Source organism: Hyla sarda, chromosome 3 (genome assembly GCF_029499605.1).
Source record: "Hyla sarda isolate aHylSar1 chromosome 3, aHylSar1.hap1, whole genome shotgun sequence".
NCBI classification, from domain to species: Eukaryota; Metazoa; Chordata; class Amphibia; order Anura; family Hylidae; genus Hyla; species Hyla sarda.
In genome coordinates this window covers 366,617,526-366,639,063 of record NC_079191.1, presented here as the reverse complement: position 1 = coordinate 366,639,063, position 21,538 = coordinate 366,617,526, and the positions used below count along the sequence as shown (strand labels likewise).

Here is a 21,538-nt window from a genome sequence, read left to right as displayed (position 1 = left end):
TAGCTGGTGCTCTGACCAGCCTTTGGTCAGCTAATTGCTGTGACTATGGCCCCTAAAACCCCTATAGGAGCCTGTTTCTAGTATTTTATTTCTCCAAATCTACAGCTTCATATTTCTACAAATGTAATAGACATATAGCTGCACTTCAGATTGGCTTAAGAAGGAGGGTTAGAAGTGGGGGCCCTCCTGTATTACATCCTAACGACATGAAGTAAATAGAAAGGGCAGATAAATGGACCCATGTAAGCTGTATATTATGACCAGAGCTGTAGACATGGGCAGATCATTGATAAGGAAATAAAACAATTGATACCTGTCTCTGTTTGCAATAAAACTATTTTCCTTTCATGCTGAAGTGATGTTGAGCAGCAGCATGCTTGCCTCCTCTCTCCACCACCCACCTGCATGATTGATGTTTTATTTTTATTTTTTTACTTCCAGCACTGAGCCTTTTTTATATCAATCATGAGGGTTGTTAGGGGTGTGGAGGGAGGAGACATGCATGCTGCAGCTCAGCCCTGCCTCTATGACTCTTGAGCATAGAATGAAAACATGATTTTTTTTACTTTGCAAACAGCCATCAGCTGAGAGACAGGTATCATTTGTTTTTTCAGCCATCTGCCTCTGTTTGCAGCTTTAACCGTGACATAGAGCTGACAGATTCCCCATAAATTTGTTACCAGTGCCTTTATTATGGTGCACTGTGACCAGTCCTCTGACTTTACTATGTGACTAAGACTTGCTGAATCTATGTCAGTTTCTTTATTCATTTCTCTAAGAGTCACATTGAGACCCTTAGGCTAAGTTTCCACTTGTTTTTTTTCTGGCAGTTTTTGGATATCTGCCACTGCAGTTTTTGAGCCAAGGCCAGAAGTGTATTCAAAAGGAATGGGAAATATAAAGGAAGGACTTACACTTCTCCTCCCTTATGCATCCACTTCTGACTTTGGCTCAGGGGTTTAAATTCAATGTAAATGTATAGATAACAATAGGAGCCTAAGATTAATCTTTTAATGATTCAGAATGTTCTACTTTTACTTAATGTTTTACTTATTTTACCCTAACAATAAAGCAGAGATTGGCACCATATTGTCACAAACAAGTCATACATTTGTTAAGGAGACAAGACTGGGGAGAAATAGCGTGAATGTGCTGCACATCTGTACCTTTGTGTGTACAGAGTAAGATGATATGATTCCAGCAAATATATTTCTAAGAAACAGGAACATGCAGTTTATTTTTGGATAAAAGGAGGTCAGGAATAAATTATGTTCTGAAGTTTAACGTCAAATCTAGAATTGTATTATTTTTTATTGCTGAACCTACTTCGTTGGAGATTCTAATTGTTATAAAAGTTCTGTAGAAGAAGAGTGGAGCAGTTTCCAATATCAACCAATCAGATTCTAGGTTTAAAGAGGTATTCCAGGAAAAAAAATAATTATATCAACTGGCTCCAGAAAGTTAAACAGATTTGTAAATTACTTCTATTAAAAAATCTTAATCCTTCCAATAATAATCAGCTGATGAAGTTGAGTTGTTCTTTTCTGTCTGGCAACAGTGCTCTTTGCTGACATTTCTGCTTGTCTTGGGAACTGCATAGAGTAGAAGAGGTTTGCTATGTGGATTTGCTTCTACTCTGGACAGTTCCCGAGACAGGTGTCATCAGAGAGCACTTAGACAGAAAAGAACAACTCAACTTCAGCAGCTCATAAGTACTGAAAGGATTAAGATTTTTTCATAGACGTAATTTCCAAATCTGTTTAACTTTCTAAAACCAGTTGATATAAAAAAAACCTTTAATGAAATGTGAATAGATAGGGATGTCAGCGCAACCTCTTTTTCTGACACCTGCACTCCAGCAGATAATTAACTAGGTAATGCATTTGAAAGGAATTCAGCATCAGTGGGGTGCTCTTTTCAGAAATGTAGTCCGCAATGTAAGGACAGTAAATATGAGAAGATGAAGACACTCACCACTTCTGATGTTTCTGGACTTTATTACATCATGCAGTACAGGTTAGAACAGCAGGGTTGGGTTAGGACGCCAAATGGGAGCTGTAGTGACAGCCCTGTTTCACACCATCTGGTGTTTCTTCAGACTACAGCCTTCACCTGGACAGGAGGAGGTACAAATCCCATTCCTCACGTGACCTTGGTGGAGCGGAGGTAACTTACAAGTAGATATGAGCAAATTTTTGAAAAATTCGATTTGGATGATCCGCCGAATTTTCCGAAAAAATTGTTTTGGTCCGAATTTATTTGCAGTGGATCGCTATTACAAACTGCTATTTCTGGGCTACAGAGATCCTCAATAGGGGTGCAGAAAAGATTCTTCACTCTTATTAATACGCGACAACTGCAAAAACTGGCTGTAAGGGATAGATGTCTTCATGTGTGTAGGATGGTAGCTGTTAAAATGTAACAGGGAATTTCCTATAGCCTGACACATTGATCTGGCTCCCCGTTTTAGTTAATTGGACATCTAAAAATTCGAACTGATGGTCACTGACGACTGACGTGAATTTTAAATTCATATTACTAGATATATTTTTAGTACCTTACAAATTCCTCAAAATGCTCTTTTTGCTGCCTGTTCAAGTTATATACACATCATCCACGAACCTTAAGTATTTGAATATATTTTTTATAAATGTATTTTTTTCTGTGTGGACAAATTCCCTCTCAAATATGGCAACATAAATGTTTTCCAGCGTACAGGCAACTGGGCTGCCCATTGCTACGCCTCCCACTTGGGCATAACACATATCATTGAATTGGAAGGTGTTACTCTCCAAAATAAATCGCAATGCCTCACAAATAAAATCTACCACCTCTGTTCTTTTGGCTGTCTTGTCTAGGAGCGCTCTCACACCAGCAACCACAACCTAGAGAAGGTATAGAGAAGCACAAATGGCTTCTACAAAGAGAAGCGCGATGGATCTCTGGAACCAATGCTCTAGGCAATCTAGGGTTAAATTATAGAAGGGATCTAAGTATGCTTATTTAAATGGTTGCTTATGCATTTTTTTTATGGTTTTGTTGTTTTTAATAACATGTACCTGTTCCAAGATTGCTTGTAAGGTACCTCCCCTCCACCAAGGTCACGTGAGGAATGGGATTAGTACCGCCTCTTGGCCAGGTGAAGGCTGTAGTCGGAAGAAACACCGGATGGTGTGAAACAGTGCTGTCACTACAGCTCCTAGTTGGCGTCCTAACCCGACCCTGCTGTTCCAACCTGTACTGCACGATGTAATAAAGTCCAGAAGCATCAGAACCGGTGAATGTCTTCATTTTCTCCTATTCAGATTCTAGGTTAACTTTTTTTTTTTTTTATTTAAAAATAAAAGCAGCAATTTGATTGGTTACTATGGGCAACTGCTCCACTCTTCTACGCAAGTTTTGATAAATCTCCTGCTTTGGGTTTTTCTTTTTTTCTATGTTAAAGGGGTTATCCAGGAAAAAACTATTTTATATATCAACTGGCTCCAGAAAGTTAAACAGATTTGTAAATTACTTCTATAAAAAAATCTTAATCCTTTCAGTACTTATGAGCTGCTGAAGTTGAGTTGTTGTTTCTATCTAAGTGCTCTCTGATGACACATGTCTCGGGAACCGCCCAGTTTAGAAGCAAATCCCCATAGCAAACCTATTCTACTCTGTGCAGTTCCCCAGATAAGCAGAGAAGTCAGCAGAGAGCACTGTTGCCAGACAGAAAACAACAACTCAACTTCAGTAGCTGATAATTATTGAAAGGATTAAGATTTTTTAATAGAAGTAATTTACTAATCTGTTTAACTTTCTGGAGCCAGTTGATATAAAAAAAAAGTTTTTTTTTTCCTGGAATACCCCTTTAAATAAGGCAAAAAGGCCTAAAGTCATTACAGGGGGAAAGGGGGGTGGGGTGGTGGCTTATTCTGGACCCATCTATTTATCAGGATGGGGAGTCACTCTAAAAAACCTACATTTATCTTAATATTCCTTATCAGTTTCCGGGGATTACAGCAGCCATATCTAAAACAACAGTATGGTATTATTCTTCTGTCACTATGCAGTAATCATTGTGTAGTGGTATTATTTGGTGACATAATGGTGGTATTATTCTGTTACTGTGCAGTGGTCATGGTGTAGCAGTATTATTTGGTAACAGTATGGCGGTGGTATTCAGTCACTATGTGGTGTTCATAGTTAGGCATAGTAACATAGTAACATAGATTGTAAGGTCGAAAAAAGGCAACAGTCCATAGAGTTCAACCTAAAACCCTACCGTGTTGATGAAGAGGAAGGCAAAAAAAAATATTAAAAACACAAGGTTGATGCCAATTGCCCCATGGCAGAGGAAAAATTCCTTCCCGACCACAATATGTTGATCAGAATAAATCCCTGGATCAATGTTCTATGCTGCTAAATCTACTATCCATAAATTCTTATGTTATTACTCTCTAGGAAAACATCCAGGCCCCCCTTAAACTTGTCTATTGAGTCAGACATCACAACATCATACGGCAGAGAGTTCCATAGTCTTACTGCTTTTACAGTAAAGAATATCTGTTTGTGCTGATGGTGAAACCTTCTTTTCTCTAGATGTAGAGGATGCCCCCTTGTCATGGTTACCGGCCTAGGTATAAAAAGATCACTAGAAAGATCTTTGGGCTGCCCATTCATATATTTGTACGTTCTAATCAGGTCCTGTAATCCTCTCATACCATTAATTATCCTTGTCGCCCTCCTCTGCACCCTCTCCAGTGTGGCCATGTCCTTTTTATATACAGGTGCCCAGAATTGGACACAATACTCCATATGTGGTCTGACTAGTGATTTATACAGCAGCAAAACTATGTCCCTGTCACGTACCTCTATGCCTCTCTTGATACATCCCATGACTTTGTTAGCCTTGGCAGCTGCTGCCTGGCACTGATCACTAAAGTCGAGTTAACTGTCCACCAGTACCCCCATGTCTTTTTTGGTAGAAGTTTGACATAATGTCTTATTATTTAGCAATAATTGTACATTTTATTTTTACAGCCCAAGTGCATAACCTTACATTCATCCTCATTAAACTTCATTTTCCATGTCTGTGCCCAAGCCTACAGCTTCCCCAGATCCCTCTGTAATATTATGTTATCATCCTCTGTGGTAATCACCCTACCCAGTTAGGTGTCATTTGCAAATATAGAAATTCTACTTTGTAATACCTCTACAAGGTCATTAATAAACATATTGAAAAGAAGTAGACCCAGTACTGTCCCCTGTGGTCCCCACTTGTAACTGTCACCAACCAGAGTAAGTTCCACTGATACTCACCTCTGCTTCCTTTCACTGAGCCAGTTGTTAATCCATTTACATATGTTCTCCCCCAGTCCCAGCATCCTCATTTTATGTACTAATCTTTTGTTTGGCACAGTATCAAATGCCTTAGAAAAGTCCAGATATATAACATCCACAGCTGATCAGGTTAGTCTGACAGGACCCATCCTGCATAAACCCATGTTGTTGCTGTGTCATAAGGTTGTCTTTTTTTTATAAGATATTCCAGAATAGCATCTCTCAAAAAACCTGCAAAAATCTTACCCACAACAGATGTTAAACTTACAGGCCTATAGTTCCCAGTATCCCTTTTTGAACGCTTTTTGAATATTGGTACCACATTTGCTAAGCACCAGTTCTGTGGAACAATCCCTGTCATTATAGAATCTTTAAATATAAGGGATAAGGGTCTGCCTAGCACGGTATTTAATTTTTGCAAAACCCTGAGATGGATGCCATCTGGGCCCGGTGATTTGTGTGTTTTTATGATACTAAGGTGGCACCACACCTTTTCTTGGTTTATAAACTGTTAGATTTGCTGGAGAATTTATATTTGTTTCCTCCCCTGTTATCTGATATTGGATGGAAGTCATTTAATAGATTGGCCTTTTCCTCATCCTCCTTCACCATTGCCCCCATATTATTTCTTGAGGAGCCAACATTATTACATTATTAGGGGCAGTATTATTTGGTAACAGTATGGTGTTTTTAAGTCATTATGTGGCGATCTTGGTATGTCCCTTGTGTAGTGTTATTTGTGGGAGGTGTTGGTACAAAACACTCTTTAAATACAATAACAATGTTGATGTGGGGAAGGTGGTCTAAAGGGTTGGCCTCATGAATGATGTCCCCTGTTGATCAAAGATACCCCAGGTCAACACAGTACAGTAGTGAACAGCGCAGAGCTTACTTTACTTTCACTGAGCTGGGATGGGGTGCTGGAAACTCAAGTTATACCACTGTTGGAAAGTAAAAATTGATCTTACTGACACGATCATGTTCTTTTCTTACATAGTGGAGCTTGATCTTTGTTAGATATTTTCTCTTTTTGTCAAATCTGTTTTATAAGGAAAAAGCTGAGACAAGTCCCTATTGTATACAAATAACATTGGCTGGAACTTCTCAGATGGTATTACAAATGACCTCATTTGAGTGCACTATATGTACACAAGCTGTCATCAACACAGGGACAAAGCAGTAAATTGTGATGACAAATAGTGAGATCTTGTATGTCAAAATGTAGCAAAAAGATCTGAGTAAAATAAAAATTTAACTCCAGTTAAATGGAACCTGTCATTTAACAACATGTTTATACATGTCACAGAGCTAAGAAAAGTTTTTAGCTGTCGGGGTCTCAGTGCTGAGATCCCCACCGATAAGGAGAACAGGCATGGATAGGAGAGCGGCAGTGTGCTTTAATCCCTGGATCTCAGCGATCTTTGCTGTGCTGTACTTTATGGGGCACTGAGACAAAGTCTATGGAGCACTGAGACAAAGAGAGTCGGGTAGTGAACACACAAGATTTATCCCTACTCATTTTCCTGATCGGTGGGCATCCCTGCACTGAGACGCCCTCAGCGATCTATGATATGTTTTCCCATTATAAGTCTACAAGGCAGTGAGACAAAGAGAGCCAGCGAGTAAACCACAGTGGCCATCACAGTGCTGAGGCCCCCGAAATTTTGTTTCTTTATTACATGGTCTTTAGTGATCTTTGTCTGGTTGCCCCATTATAAGTCTGTGGGGCAGTGAGACAAAGAGAACCGAGAGCTTATGCCAACTTCGTGGAGGTCTCAGCATTGAGACACCGACCAATAATCATTTTTGACAAGTATCCGTGACATGTGAAAAGGTTTTTAAAATGACAGGGACACTTTAAGAAGTAGAGCAAGGAGAATAAAAGTGTGTTTGTTTGTGGAGTAGGAAACAAGTAAGGATGGGGTAAGAAGGGTATAGTATTGAATATGAGGTGGAGCCTGGATGTAAGCAAAGCAAACTGAACACCTTGTATGTTACTGATATCGTTCAGGATTTAAATAATTATAGTCTACAAATAAAACATCAATAGGAAACGCGCCATATTCAGCTTTACTTTTCATGTTTCAGCTATGATTCCAATTTGTAAGAACTTAGCATGCAGGTGATCTTGTCAGCCAGAGCATATTGCATATTTGATAAACTTTTTCTTCCCATTGTGGTTTAGAAGTTCAGCCATAATAATGGTATTATATATTAAGCTGCAATGAAATGATGTGTGATTAAGGATTATTTATAAGGGTAGAGTCGTGCGAGTACAGCTATCAATTTAATAGACAGTTGTAATTTAAATAAGCAGACTTTGTTTATGCAGCTGGCAGTGGCATCAAATATGGGATGAGTTCCCAGTGTGTGCACCATGACACCTCTAAGATAATTTAGTGTCTGATAAACCAAAGTGGTACAGTAATTCAGGTGTTTTATAGCACTTGGCAAGTTGCAATGGTTTATTAGACTTTAATGCCCTGTAAAAAAAAAAAAAAAATACAAGATGTTGGGAATGAGGCCATGTTCACACAGCGGAATTTACGTTCAGCATTCTGCAAAAGAATTCCACCAGAATTCTGCCAAAATGTACTGCCTGTTTGCTTCTATGGGATTCTACTATCCCATTCACACAGTGGAATTTCTGAAGCAGAACTGTCTTTTAATCTTTGCAGAATTGCAGGCGGAATCCCATTGAACTCAATAGGGCTTGAATGTTAGTGAAATTCTGTGTTTGGAGAACAAAGAATTCCTCTGAAATTCTGACGGTATTTCAATTTGCAATAGGAGTTAAACTTAACATGATTGTTTTGTTCCTTTCTTTTTGAGAACACATACACAGTAGACTGAGCAAAGCACACGTGTGTATAGGTGAAGGGCCACAAGGGGAACAGCTGTTGGCTGAATAAGCATTCAGCCAACAGCTATCTAATGTGTATTGCTAGTCTCACGATCTAATAGGTCAGCTAGTGGTTGATGGGGAAGTTTAGTCCATTGGAAATCTAGCAGATTCTTGTCAGATGCCACCAAGTAGGATAGAAAAATGCAGGGATTAGTGATAAAGGATTAGGTGGGTTTGGGGGAGAGGCTTTGAAAGTAGAACATGCTGCAAACTTTTTTTTTGAGGAGTGGGAGAAATTTTATGACCTTTCATTACCCATTGAGGTATCCAAAGTATTTTTAAAGGGGTGCTCCACTGCTCAGCGTTTGGAAATTTTTTTTTGAATGCTAAGAGCCGGCGCTCGTGACATCATAGCCCCCCCTCATGACATCACGCCCTGCCCCCTCAGTGCAAGTCTATGGGAGGGGGCGTGATGGCTGTCACGCTGCCTCCCATAGACTTGCATTGAGGGGGCAGGGCGTGATGTAATGAGGGGCGGAGCTATGACATCATGAGCTCCCGTCGCCGGTTGTAAGCGTTCGGAACATTTTGTTCCAAACGCTGAGCAGTGGAGTACCCTGTGACGGATCCTAGAGTCACCCTACCTACTTGGATGGACTTTAGGACATCACTATTTGTACCCCTCAGTTGATGTTGTCCAGTGACATAAAGCTCAGAGTTAAAATACTTTTATTTACTGTTTTCATACAACTTCTGCACACCTCCACCTTTTGCACTCAAGGCACTGTATAGGGAGAGCTATTTTTATTGGATTATCTCCCAGGCTGACTGTCACCTGTATTGTCTTTACTGACCCTTCCCCTGTGATGTCCTTCCTATAAAAGAAGACACTTGTTCCACAATAAAGAGTTCTGATTTTATACCTGAAGACTGGTGTTGCCTGGTTCTTTTGGTACAAGGATGCAATAATCTCTAGTTCTGCCTGGGAATATTGCCTGTGATATGCTGGGGCTTGTTATACGGAAGGAGAAGTCACTTTTGGCGGAGTCAGTCCGTCACAATTGGTGGCAGCGGTGGGATCTGACTTCTCCAGGATCGACACTGAGACCAGCCCAGCTGGGGGAGATACAGCCGCTGGCTTGACCCTGGTCTCAGCAACTTACCCTGGCGAGGAAGAGCCTGTAAGGATGGATGATTTCCGAAGAGAGGTGCAATGGTTCCTGGGTCTCTTGAAAGATCCTCCACGAGAGAATGTGAACAGGGTGCTTACACAGCTGACACAACTCCGTATAGCGAAGCTGCAGTATGCCATGGAAGAAATGTCCATGCAAGAGAGAGCCTTAATTTGCTTTCAGATTTGGGAAGTTGTTCTTGAGGAGTCGGTGAGAAGCCGAGCACAGGTCCTGCCCACCCCAGAACAGCGCTTCAGGGAACAGGTCCACTTGCGCTTTGCTACCTCAGAGAGCAACTCACGGGCAGCGAAATGGTTGAGTTGCACAGATTGGTGCAGAAAGAAATGGAGCTCAAGGCTCATTACCTTGCCCTGTACTGGTGGGCAAGCTGCAGGCAGTCGGAGACAAACACAGCCTGTGCTCCGGAAGGGACAGACTTCGGCTGGCCTGGTCTATTGTGGGATGCATTCGAGGAGCGGTACGACTTTGGCCGTACCGAGGCATACAGACTCTGGGATATCCAGGACAAGCGGAGAGAGATGCTGCCACAGTCTGAGGTTCCGGGCCTGGAACCGGATCTATCTTGGCTGACGTATCAGGAATGGTACCTCGAGGAAGACTACCTGTCCTTGTTTGAGGGGGATTTCTACGATCACGAGCCAGGTACAGCAGAGGAAACCAGCACAGATGAGAAGGCTGGTCTCTGTCTTCCCCTGGATTGCACACCGGACCACGACGCTCTAGCAGTATACGGTCAGGACACCAGGGTGGAGGCGTCTGCATTAGGGCTGAGTTCTGCTACACTCTGTCCAGCATCAGACACCAGTGCCAGCTCTACAGCTACAGAGGGGTCAGTGACCCCTGTACCTGTCCACTCTGGATCGCAGGCAGTTGGCCTGGATCCACAGAGACTGTTTAACAGCACAGGAGCAAACACAGATGGTGCTGTTCCCCAAATGGAGAATTTTACGCCGGGAGATGGAGCGGTCGGCTCATTTCCCCAGCGCAAGAGGTTGCAACTGGATGAGGAGGCAGTTGACCTCCCTCTCCACCTACTGAGCACAGCCCCAGCTGAAGCGCTGGCTTCAGGGCAGAGTCCTACTATACTCTGCTCAATAACGAATACTGCAGCTACAGAGGGAACCGTGATCCCTACACTGGTACAGTCGGAATCGCAGGCAGTTGACCTGGATCCCCAGCGGCTGTTTAACGGTACTGGTGAAAGCACAGTTGGTGCAGCTTCCCTGCTGCAGAATTCCATATTGGGAGATGGAGTGGTCGGTTTACCTCCCCAGCGCCAGACATTGCAAACAGGTGAGAAGGTAGTCGACCTTCCTCTCCACCTAGTGATCACTTCTCTGGCTGAAGTGCTGGCATCAGGGCAGAGTTTTGCTACAATCTGCCTAGCACTGAAGACTGCCGGCAGGTCTGCAGTTACAGATGGGAATGTGGTCCCTGCATCGGTCCAGTCAGGATCCCAGATGGTTGACCCGGATCCCCAGTGGCTGTGGAACAGTACAGGGGCTGGCACAGTTGGTGCGGCTCCTCAGTGGCAGATATTGCAACCGAGTGAGGAAGCAGTCGGCCCCCTGCCCCTTCAACTGGTGACAGATGGAGTTTTCCTTTGGGAAAGGTTGCTTGGGAAGGGCTCGGAAGCTAGCCTGCTTCTCACAGACTATGGGCCAGGCCAGGCCTTCCCCCTCCCCTGGCCGGGGAGGGGAGGAAAAGCAGAATCATTTTTTAAGAGGAGCCCCAGTAAGCTTCATACAGGGTTTGCTGGTATTGGATTACATTGTTGCCGCACACCCCAACCAAGAGGAGGACCAGCACAACTGCGTCTGGTGGTTGAAGCCCGGACAGCCCCAAATGGTTCCGTAGGGATCGCACCGGGTCTGCCATTTTATTAGGGGGAGCACTGTGACGGATCCTAGGGTCACCCTACCTACTTGGATGGACTTTAGGACATCACTATCTGTACCCTTCAGTTGATGTTGTCCAGTGACATAAAGCTCAGAGTTAAAATACTTTTAATTACTGTTTTCATACAACTTCTGCATACCTCCACCTTTTGCACTCAAGGCACTGTATAGGGAGAGCTATTTTTATTGGATTATCTCCCAGACTCACTGTCACCTGTATTGTCTTTACTGACCCTTCCCCCTGTGATGTCCTTCCTATAAAAGAAGACACTTGTTCCACAATAAAAAGTTCTGATTTTATACCTGAAGACTGGTGTTGCCTGATTCTTTGGGTACAAGGATGCAATAATCTCTAGTTCTGCCTGGGATTATTGCCTGTGATATGCTGGGGCTTGTCATCCGGAAGGAGAAGTCACTTTTGGCGGAGTCAGTCCGTCACATACCCCTTTAAGGACATATAATTATAATAAAATATTAGATAGTAAGCCAGATTCGGAGTAAATTTCCTGCATATGAAGCAAGCTTTAGTAAACATACAAATGCATATGATACATCAATATTGGAGCATATCTTCAGACCTGGCCTGGAGACTCCCTAAACCATCATGTTGCTAATGGAAAAGGATGGGTGGGGGGGAGACAAAGCACCATTTTTAACTTTTGTTGATGGAATGCTATAAAATATGGAATAAAAAAATTGGAAAAATTGATCCTTGTTGAGGATTCTCTTCATGTAGTCCCTTTTCACCCCATCAATTGCCTTCTTGGCATCTGTGCGTGCTGCCAAGAAATATCAAGGGAGTACTGCAGTCATGGGCTTATACCGCAACTCCAGTGATGGCCTGTGTTAGGATTTGCTTAAATTATCATGCCGCTGCAGGAGCCCAAGACTTAAGTGAGACTATGGTGTTGAATCTACAGATTTTTGTGGAAGTCCCATGCAAGTTTATAGAGCCATCACTGGAGTTGCTCTTTAAAGATTAGAATTGATTAGTCATATGTCTTAATTTAGCACATTTTCGAAAACTCAGAATTAAAGAAAAAGGATTGCTGATTTTCCAGAAACAGTGCCCCATGTGTCCTCTAGGTGTGTCTTGTATTGTAGTTCATCCCAATTCAAGTGAATGAGGCTGAACTGTAATGAGAGCCACACTTCATAGGCATGGTGCTGCTGCAAACCTTTTCTTATCCTGACCAGACTATTTAAAGCCTGGGGAGATAAAAGCTCTTTACCCTTTTGCTTAAATTGCAATGATGGCCTCTAAGTTTCCTCACTTGTCATTCTGCCCAGTCTGCACTCAACAAAGAAGTACAGTATAGATGTCTTGTAGCGGTCCTATAACACCCATATACAAAATGGAAATACCATTTCTAATTGACTAATACCATCTATACTGAACCAAACACACTCACTCTTAAGCCTTTATAACTAATGTTTATGTAGCTAATGTGAGCACAGCTGGACTCTAAACAATCAGGATTAACAGTAAAATCAATGAGAGGTAAAAATAATAGCATTACTTGTTTTGTTACAATAGCGCCTGTCAAGGGTTGAGATATATTATGCACCAAGTGAACAGTCTTTTTTACTTATATCAATGGCAGTAGGCTGCTCCCGGTAATGTTTTGCTGTGGAACCTTGTGTCCTGGCTTTCGTGTGGATGGTTCTTTGACATCTACCACCTATCTTAACATTGTTTTAGACTAAGTACTCCCCTTCATTGTTATGGAGGAAGATGGTTTAGCCTGATGGATCATGTTTTCTTTTATATAATGCGGATGCCTGGGTCCGTTTCAGTCTCTTATTTTGGGAAAGAGATAGCACTATGATGCACTGTGGGAAGAATGAAAGCTGGTGGAGACAGTAGGTTGCTCCCAGCAATGTACTGTCCTGGCATTCATGTGGATGTTACTTTGACACATACCAACCACTAAAACATTGTTGCAAGTCAAGTATGTGTAACGGAGCTGGATGTGGATCCAACAAACCTGTGTGGCAATGACTTGGACCGTATTGGGGAGCGGAGTTTAAGGTGCCACTGGTCTTCACCAGAGCCCGCAGCAAGGCAGGATGGGCTTGCTGCGGCAGGTGACACCCAGGTCACTATCCCTGACACGGCTCGACCACACAGGTAGCTGGGCAGACGAGGTACCAGAGGATGAGGCAGAAGTGTAGTCAAACTTAGCAGGAGGTCAGGGCAGGCGGCAAAGGTGCGTAGTCAAATAACGTAGCAGGAAGGTCTGAATACACAGGAAGAGGCAAAAAGGCAAAAGGAATGCTTAATCTCAGGCTAGGGGCACTGAAGATCTGGCAGGGAAGTGTGGGATGTGCAGGGACTTTATAATGTGGTGTCAGGTGCAAACAGTAATTATGGGCGTACTGGCCCTTTAAATTTCAGAGTTCCGGTGTGCGCGCACCCTAGGAGATGGGGACACGCGCGCCAGTGCTGAGACACAGGAGAGGTGGCGGCAGCGGAACATGGTGAGTGACGGGCCGGGATTCGCAGGCGGGCATGTCCCGTGATGCGAATCCCGGCCCCGCCTGAATACGGGGACACAGGGACTCTGCGCTTGCAGACGGTGTTTGCGACCGGAGCGCAGAGTGTAACAGTATGCCCCTTCATGATAATAGAAGAAGGGGGTTGCATGGAAACTATGGGTCCTGGGATTCATGTGGATTTTACTTTGATATGAGGATCAAAGGACCAAGACAAGTTATTAAGCTTGGTGTTTTTTTAGTTTGAAGAAAAGATGCCTTAGGGGCGATCTGATCACAATGTACAAATATATGAATGGACAGTACAAAAATCTTTCTAGTTATCTTTTTATACTTAGGCCGATAACCATATCAAGGGGGCTTCCTCTACATCTAGAGGAAAGAAGGTTTCACCTTTATCACAGACAGAGATTCTTTACTGTAAGAGCAGTGAGACTAGGGAACTCTCTGCCGCGTGATTTTATGATGTCTGACTCAATAAACTCAAAGTTCAAGCGGGACCTGGATGTTTATCTGTAAAATTATAAAATTACAGGTTATGAATAATAGACTCATGTGGATAGAACACTAATCCAGGGATTTATTCTAATTGCCAAAGTGGGGTCGGGAAGGACTTTTTCCTCTGTCATGGGGCAATTGGCATCAGCCTCATGGGGGGGGGGGGGTTTGCCTTCCTCTGGATTAACACAGTAACAGGGCTTTAGGTTAAACTCGAAGGACTCTTGTCTTTTTTTTCAAAAACTATTACAAACTATTACAAACCTTAAGAACTATGTTACTATGTTACTATCTAAACATTATTGCAGGTCAAGGACACCCCTTCATGGCAGTGGAATTCCCTAACTGCAGTGGCCTCTTTCTGTAGGATTACTATTAGACTGCAAATATTGTCCAGGAATGGATTGAGGAACATTAAAATAACAAATAGTTCAAGGTGTTGACTTCACATTTTCCAGATATGAATCTGGATAAGCGTCTGTGCTGGAATAACACATCCGATCCATGGAAGCTACAACTTCCACCTGACAAGACTTAAAGGAATTTTCCAGCTAGCTAGTAATTTTTAAGTTTGGGCAGTTTACAAATAATAATAAATAAAGTAACATACTTACATTCTGTGTTCTCTGCTGCCACCTCTTTCACAGAGCCCTGCTCTAGCAAAGGTTTTCCTAAACACAGTCCTAAAAGTTACTAACATGCTGGAAAACCTGTGTAAAGGATCTGCTGCTAATGTGTGATACCAGAGGACACCTTCAGAAGTCTTGTGCCCAGGCCTTGATGGGTAAAAGCTGTTTTGACCTATAGACTATTAGGCATGTGGTTTTAGTATTGTGGCAGATCAGTGTATACCTGTAAAAAAGAATTGCAGATAAAGCTCCCCCCATGTTTCTTTTAAAGCCAAATCTCATGACAATTTCATTTAAAGGGGTATTCCGGCCAAAAACCTCTTATCCCCTATCCAAAGGGGATAAGATGTATTTGGCCGGAATACCCTTTTAAAGGGGTACTCCGCTGCCCTGTGTCAGAAGCTCTGCTCCCCAGCGTCCAGAAGTTTATTGTTCCGGTTGCTGTGTGCGGGCTTCCGTGTTCAGGGCTGCCCCTCATGACGTCACGCCCGCCCCCTTCATGACGTTACACCCCCTTCCCATAGACTTTCTCTGAAGGGCAGGCGTGACATCACAAAGGGGGCGAGGGTGACGTCACGAGGGGCAGCCCTGAACACGGAAGCCCGCACACAGCGTCCGGAACAATAAACTTCCGGACTCTGGGGAGCGGAGCTTCTGACACAGGGCAGCGGAATACCCCTTTAACTGCTGGATAATATCTGACAACCCTGATTCCTCTAAAATATTTAAGTGAGAACAAGCTGTCCCTTTTTAGCATTTACGTTTATACTATCTAAGCTGTAGAGTAATGCAGTGATACAAACAGTTCCATCACGCCTCTTTCTGCCCCTGCTATTTCTAGGAAACACATAGTTGCTTACAAGAATTCAAGTCCCTCAATAATGCATGCGGCTTTTTCAGATGTAGGGCAGATAGTCTGATATCCATTCTTAAACATTCATGGCAGATCCCCAGTCTACCCCAATGAATGATGTTGGAGGAGAGAATGGTTGGGCATGTTGGATTTCAACTGCTCGACCCTTTGTTTTTGGGGATAAGCCACTGACCCCTTCCTCATTTACAATACATAAACATTTATCCAATCTGAATGTTCATGTGTATGGAGTGAACGAAATATGTGAATTGAACCAACATTCAGCCACCAGCTATTGAAGGTATATGGGCACCTTTAAAGAGAACCTGTCATCACTTTTATGCTGCCTGAATCATGAGTCAACAGGATTGTTCCCAGTCTTCTTTTCTGCCCACCAGCCTTGATTTATAGATCTCTCCTATACCCATATAGTCAAAGCTAGAGGGGCAAGAAGAAGCCACCAGCAATTAACCCGGTTACTTGTGGTTCGGGCAGTATGAAAACTAGACAGGTATTGAAGGTGTAGAAAAGCTTCCTCCTTTCTAATAAACTAAATACAGAAGAAGGTTGGAGCACAAATGCCTGAGCTTACATGAGCCTGGCACACCTTCTAAACTGCAGAATTCTGTCTACAGATAAGGAGGCATCCCCCCTTGGGTACCCATGTTTGTCAACACAAACTTAATGACATTTATAGTGTACAAAAAACTTTTGAGTAACTTGGCAACCACATGACACTAACAGAGTTAATCTGCTTTACAAATATCATGCATAGGTATAATAGTCCAGCTCGAGGTTCTTTCAGGAGTTTGAAGTTGCCACCTTCCCCAACTTTTTACATCTTAGATGTTGATGGAAACCTTCCACAATAAGTTAATATTACGGGACCTTATTTTGTTTAAGGAGCTATGTGAAAGGACAAACCCCTTCAACAAAAATCCATATCTTCCTCATGTGCTGTTTCATTGAAATACAGAAAATGCAACTAGAAAGTAGATGAGAAACCACTGTAATCTTGGCACAGTTCTTAGTATAAGTCCACATAAGTGATCTGTTCTCGATATAGCCTCAAAGCAACCTGTTATAAATCACATTATCCATAGCAAAGAAGAACTACCAAGAGGATTGCACCTAATGATTGTTGGCTGATAGTGTAAGCTGACTAGCCTTCAGGGAAAGATTGAGGTAGTAGCCATAAGTAAGAGATTTGGAAGTTAGAGAAAATGCTTTCCATGTGTTATGTTATTGTGAAACGTGACTTTAGGCAAATGTTTTAAGGGATGGAGCGCATTAATAGATATTCTATACTTGATACAAAAAAAAAAAAAAACAATAGAAAAGAGATTAAGGTTTCATTATTGTAAACATTATTATTTATCTAGTGCTATCTATCTCTATCTCATAATTATCTGTCTCATCTATCTATCTACCATCTATCTATCTACTGTATCTATTTATCTACAGTATCTATCTATCTCATAATTATCTATTTCATATCTATCTATCTATATATCTACTGTATCTATCTATCTAATAATTATCTATTTCATATCTATCTATCTATATATCTACTGTATCTATCTATCTATCTATCTATCTATCTAATAATTATCTATTTCATATCTATCTATCTATCTCAGAGGTATCTATCATCTACCTATATCTATCTCATATTTATCTATCTATCTACCCATCTATATATCTCTCATATCTATCTATCTATCTATCTATCTATCTATCTCTATCTCCTAATTATCTATCTATCTACCATGTATCTACTGTATCTATCTATCTCAGAATTATCTATCTCATATCTATCTACCTATCTATCTATCTCATATCTATCTATCTATCTATCTCATATCTATCTATCTCATATCTATCTGTCTAGCTATCTCATATCTATCTATCTATCTATCTATCTATCTCATATTTATCTATCTATCTACTGTATCTATCTCATATCTATCTATCTCATATCTATCTACTGTATCTATCTATCTATCTATCTCATATCTATCTATCTCATATCTATCTATCTATCTACTGTATCTATCTATCTATCTCATATCTATCTATCTATTTATCTATCTATCTATCTATCTCATATCTATCTATCTATCTATCTATCTATCTATCTATCTATCTATCTATCTCTCTATCTCTATCTCCTAATTATCTATCTATCTATCTACCATGTATCTACTGTATCTATCTCATAATTATCTATCTCATATCTATCTATCTACCTATCTATCTATCTATCTATCTATCCATCTATCTATCTCATATCTATCTATCTATCTCATATCTATCTATCTATCTATCTATCTCATATCTATCTATCTCATATCTATCTGTCTAGCTATCTCATATCTATCTATCTATCTCATATTTATCTATCTATCTACAGTATCTATCTATCTATCTATCTATCTATCTCATATCTATCTCATATCTATCTATCTACTGTATATATCTATCTATCTATCTCATATCTATCTACTGTATCTATCTATCTCATATCTATCTATCTACTGTATCTATCTATCTATCTATCTATCTCATATCTATCTATCTATCTATCTATCTATCTCATATCTATCTATCTATCTCATATCCATCTATCTATCTATCTATTTATCTATCTATCTATCTCATATCCATCTATCTCACATCTCTCTATCAGGTCAAATGCCATTTCCCTGTCTCTTTTATTCAAGATCATCTATACCACTATTTGAAACAAGTTCCCTATGGAAGTAAATCATACTTAATGCAACATTTCACAGTTGACCCTTTCCATTTATATGGCCAATTATATTCTATTTTTACCCTTCTACAATTACACCTATATGGGGTTTTATAACAATGGATCTTTTATCACCGCATATTAACATGCATAGAATCCTAAAAAGATAAACTAGAGATAAACTCCAATATATGTTCATTTGTTTGAGCGAGTAAGCATTATACATGTGTTAAGAATGATATTCTTATGTGACTAACAAAATACAATGATGAGTAATTCTTCCTAGATGTAGTCCCTTGGCTTGTTTTTAATTTAACACAATAAGTAAATATAGCACATATATTATCCTTATATGATAAACATCATTAGTTGCTGGATACATCTCTTACATCCTCTATTTATTCATACACTGCTCTGTGATAAAACATCACCAATTCATATAAACATATATTATACCTAATCTGTCTTGTAGATTGTCTACTACTTGGATTATAATAACGGTGAGTCAACCAAAAGTGACCTTACTGAGCCAATTTTGGGCTATTCGGTGCCGACAATGAAGAAACATACTGACTCATAAAACCCTGTTTTCCAAATCCCAATGCCTTTTGATATCATGAATAAAACATGACAGTAGGCAATGTTATAATGAACAGCTGAGCACAATGCACAGCCCAAAAAAACTAAAAACAGTACCATTATGGAACAGCTAACAAACAGTGAGGATCAATTGCTCGTCTGGAAAGTAGCATATATATATATATATATATATATATATATATATATATATATATATATATATATATCCATCCATCCAGTATAAGCTGCAACATTAAAAATAAAGTTTGCGTCTAAAAAATAGACGGTCGGTTTTCTTACTTTTTAAATAGGTCAGTGTGTGATCCGGTTGGGAATCATAAACAAGGTTTCCTTTGCAGGTGAGAGGATGAAAGCAGGAATGAGATTAGAGCATGCAACTATTTAGTCAGTCTCGGGGAGTTGAGAAGCGAGGGAGCACATCAACGCTCTGCTGCTTCAGGCATGTGGATACAGCGTTGAAAGGAGGTATTCATTTCAGCTTGGCTCCAAAGACACTCCTCTTTTCTTCTCTCTCACACACATATCCTCCCATTATTTTAGCATATGTGATGTGTTATCTGACTCTGCCAACTCACATGCAAACTGCAACTTCCAATGAAAACATTATGACCCGAGTTTTTGATGAAAACGTGTAGAGAGGTGGTTTCAAACTGTGTCCCTCCAGATCTTGCAAAACTTCAACTTCCAGCATGCCCGGACAGCCGTTGGCTGTCCGGGCATGCTGGAAGTTGAAGTTTTGCAACATCTAGAGGGACACAGTTTGACACCACTGGTGTAGAGTTTTCTTTTTTGACGGTTCATATGCCACAAAACGTAGCATTTTTTTTTCATACTCTTAGGCCTCGTTCAAATTGCCGTCGGACTCCGCTATTCCGAGTTCTTTCGGCAATCCATCCAGAAGGATGGGAGTTTGGCGGAGAAAACATTGTGCAAGCACTATTTTTTCCTTCGTTAAATTCCTGTAAAATTACCCGATCACCGACAGACCCCAATGCAAGTGAATGGGGTCCGTCAGGACCCGATAGTAGTCGTTTGCATCTAACCCATTTTAGGTTTTGATCGGCTCCAAAAAAAAAAAAAAAAAAAGAGCAGCATGAATGAGGCCTTAGTTGTAAGTTGAATATAAAGCTTCTACGGCTAAGTTTCTACTTGATTTTTTGTCCTGCATTTCTTGGTTTAAAAAAAAAACGCTAGTGCAATTTCCTGCGTCTGGCATTTTTTCATTCGTGAGGAAATTGCATTGTTGGCCCCTTTGTTGGGTATCAAAAAATAAAAAGGATGCAGTAGTGATGGAAAAAAAAATTATTTAACGAAATTTATATTTTTTATGACGAAATTTTAATAAATTTTTAATAAAGTGTGTGTTTTTCACTTTTTTCTCTCTCTTTTTTTACTTTTTTTAAATCGCCCGATGTGATCGTCCATAATATAGCAGAGATGCGGAGCGGCTCTATACAGCGCTCGCATCTCTGCTCTGTACTCCGGCCAGCCAGGGATATGAATAGAAATTCACATCACTCATTCATATTTTCCGCCCAGAGTGGGGATACGCCGGATGGTTGCAGCCAATCACCGCTCTCTGAAGGAAATAGTGAGTGATGTTCTTTTCATATCACTGGCCGGAATATAGTGCAGAGATGCGAGTGCTGTATAGAGCCGCTCCACATCTCTTCAATAGATAGGACGATCACAGCGGATGTCAGGAGTGACCCCCGCTGTGATCCTTCCTTAACTGCAGGTACTACTACTCCTATCATGGAACATGCTCTGCTCCTTGTTGGGAGCTGTAGTACTTGCAGTTAAAGGGGCACTCCGGTGAAAAACTTTTTTTTTTTAATTAACTGGTGCCAGAAAGTTAAACAGATTTGCAAATTACTTCTATTAAAAAATCTTAATCCTTCCTGTACTTATTAGCTGCTGAATACTACAGTGGAAATTCTTTTCCGTTTGAAACACAGAGCTGTCTGCTGACATCATGAGCAAAGTGCTCTCTGCTGACATCTCTGTCCATTTTAGGAACTGCCAGCTTAAAAGGAAATCCCCATAGAAAACATATGCTGTTCTGCGCAGTTCCTAAAATGGATAGAGATGTCAGCAGAGAGCACTGTGCTCATGATGTCAGCAGACAGCTCTGTGTTTCAAAAAGAAAAGAATTTCCGCTGTAGTATTCAGCAGCTAATAAGTACAGGAAGGATTTAGATTTTTTAATAGAAGTAATTTTCAAATCTGTTTAACTTTCTGGCACCAGTTGATTAAAAAAAAAAGTTTTTCACTGGAGTACCCCTTTAAGGAAAGATCACAGCGGGTATCACTCATTACATCCCCTGTGATCTGAGCTCGCATCATACCCGCATGGTCCTGGCTGCTATCAGCCAGGACCCGTGGCTAATGCCGGACATCGCCATTCCGGCAGATGTCCGGCATTAACTCTTTAGAGGCGGCGATCAACTTT

General features: G+C 41.0%; 1 protein-coding gene across 1 annotated transcript in view; it reads right to left on the bottom strand.

The window, feature by feature from the left end:
* EFEMP1 (EGF containing fibulin extracellular matrix protein 1) overlaps positions 1-19,549 on the bottom strand; it is a 92,888-nt gene extending 73,339 nt beyond the window's left edge. Inside the window, exon 1 of the mRNA XM_056567718.1 lies at positions 19,366-19,549. The gene's annotated coding sequence lies outside the window, so the exon portion shown is untranslated. The remainder of the gene's footprint in view (positions 1-19,365) is intronic.
* Between the last annotated feature and the right edge of the window lie 1,989 nt (positions 19,550-21,538).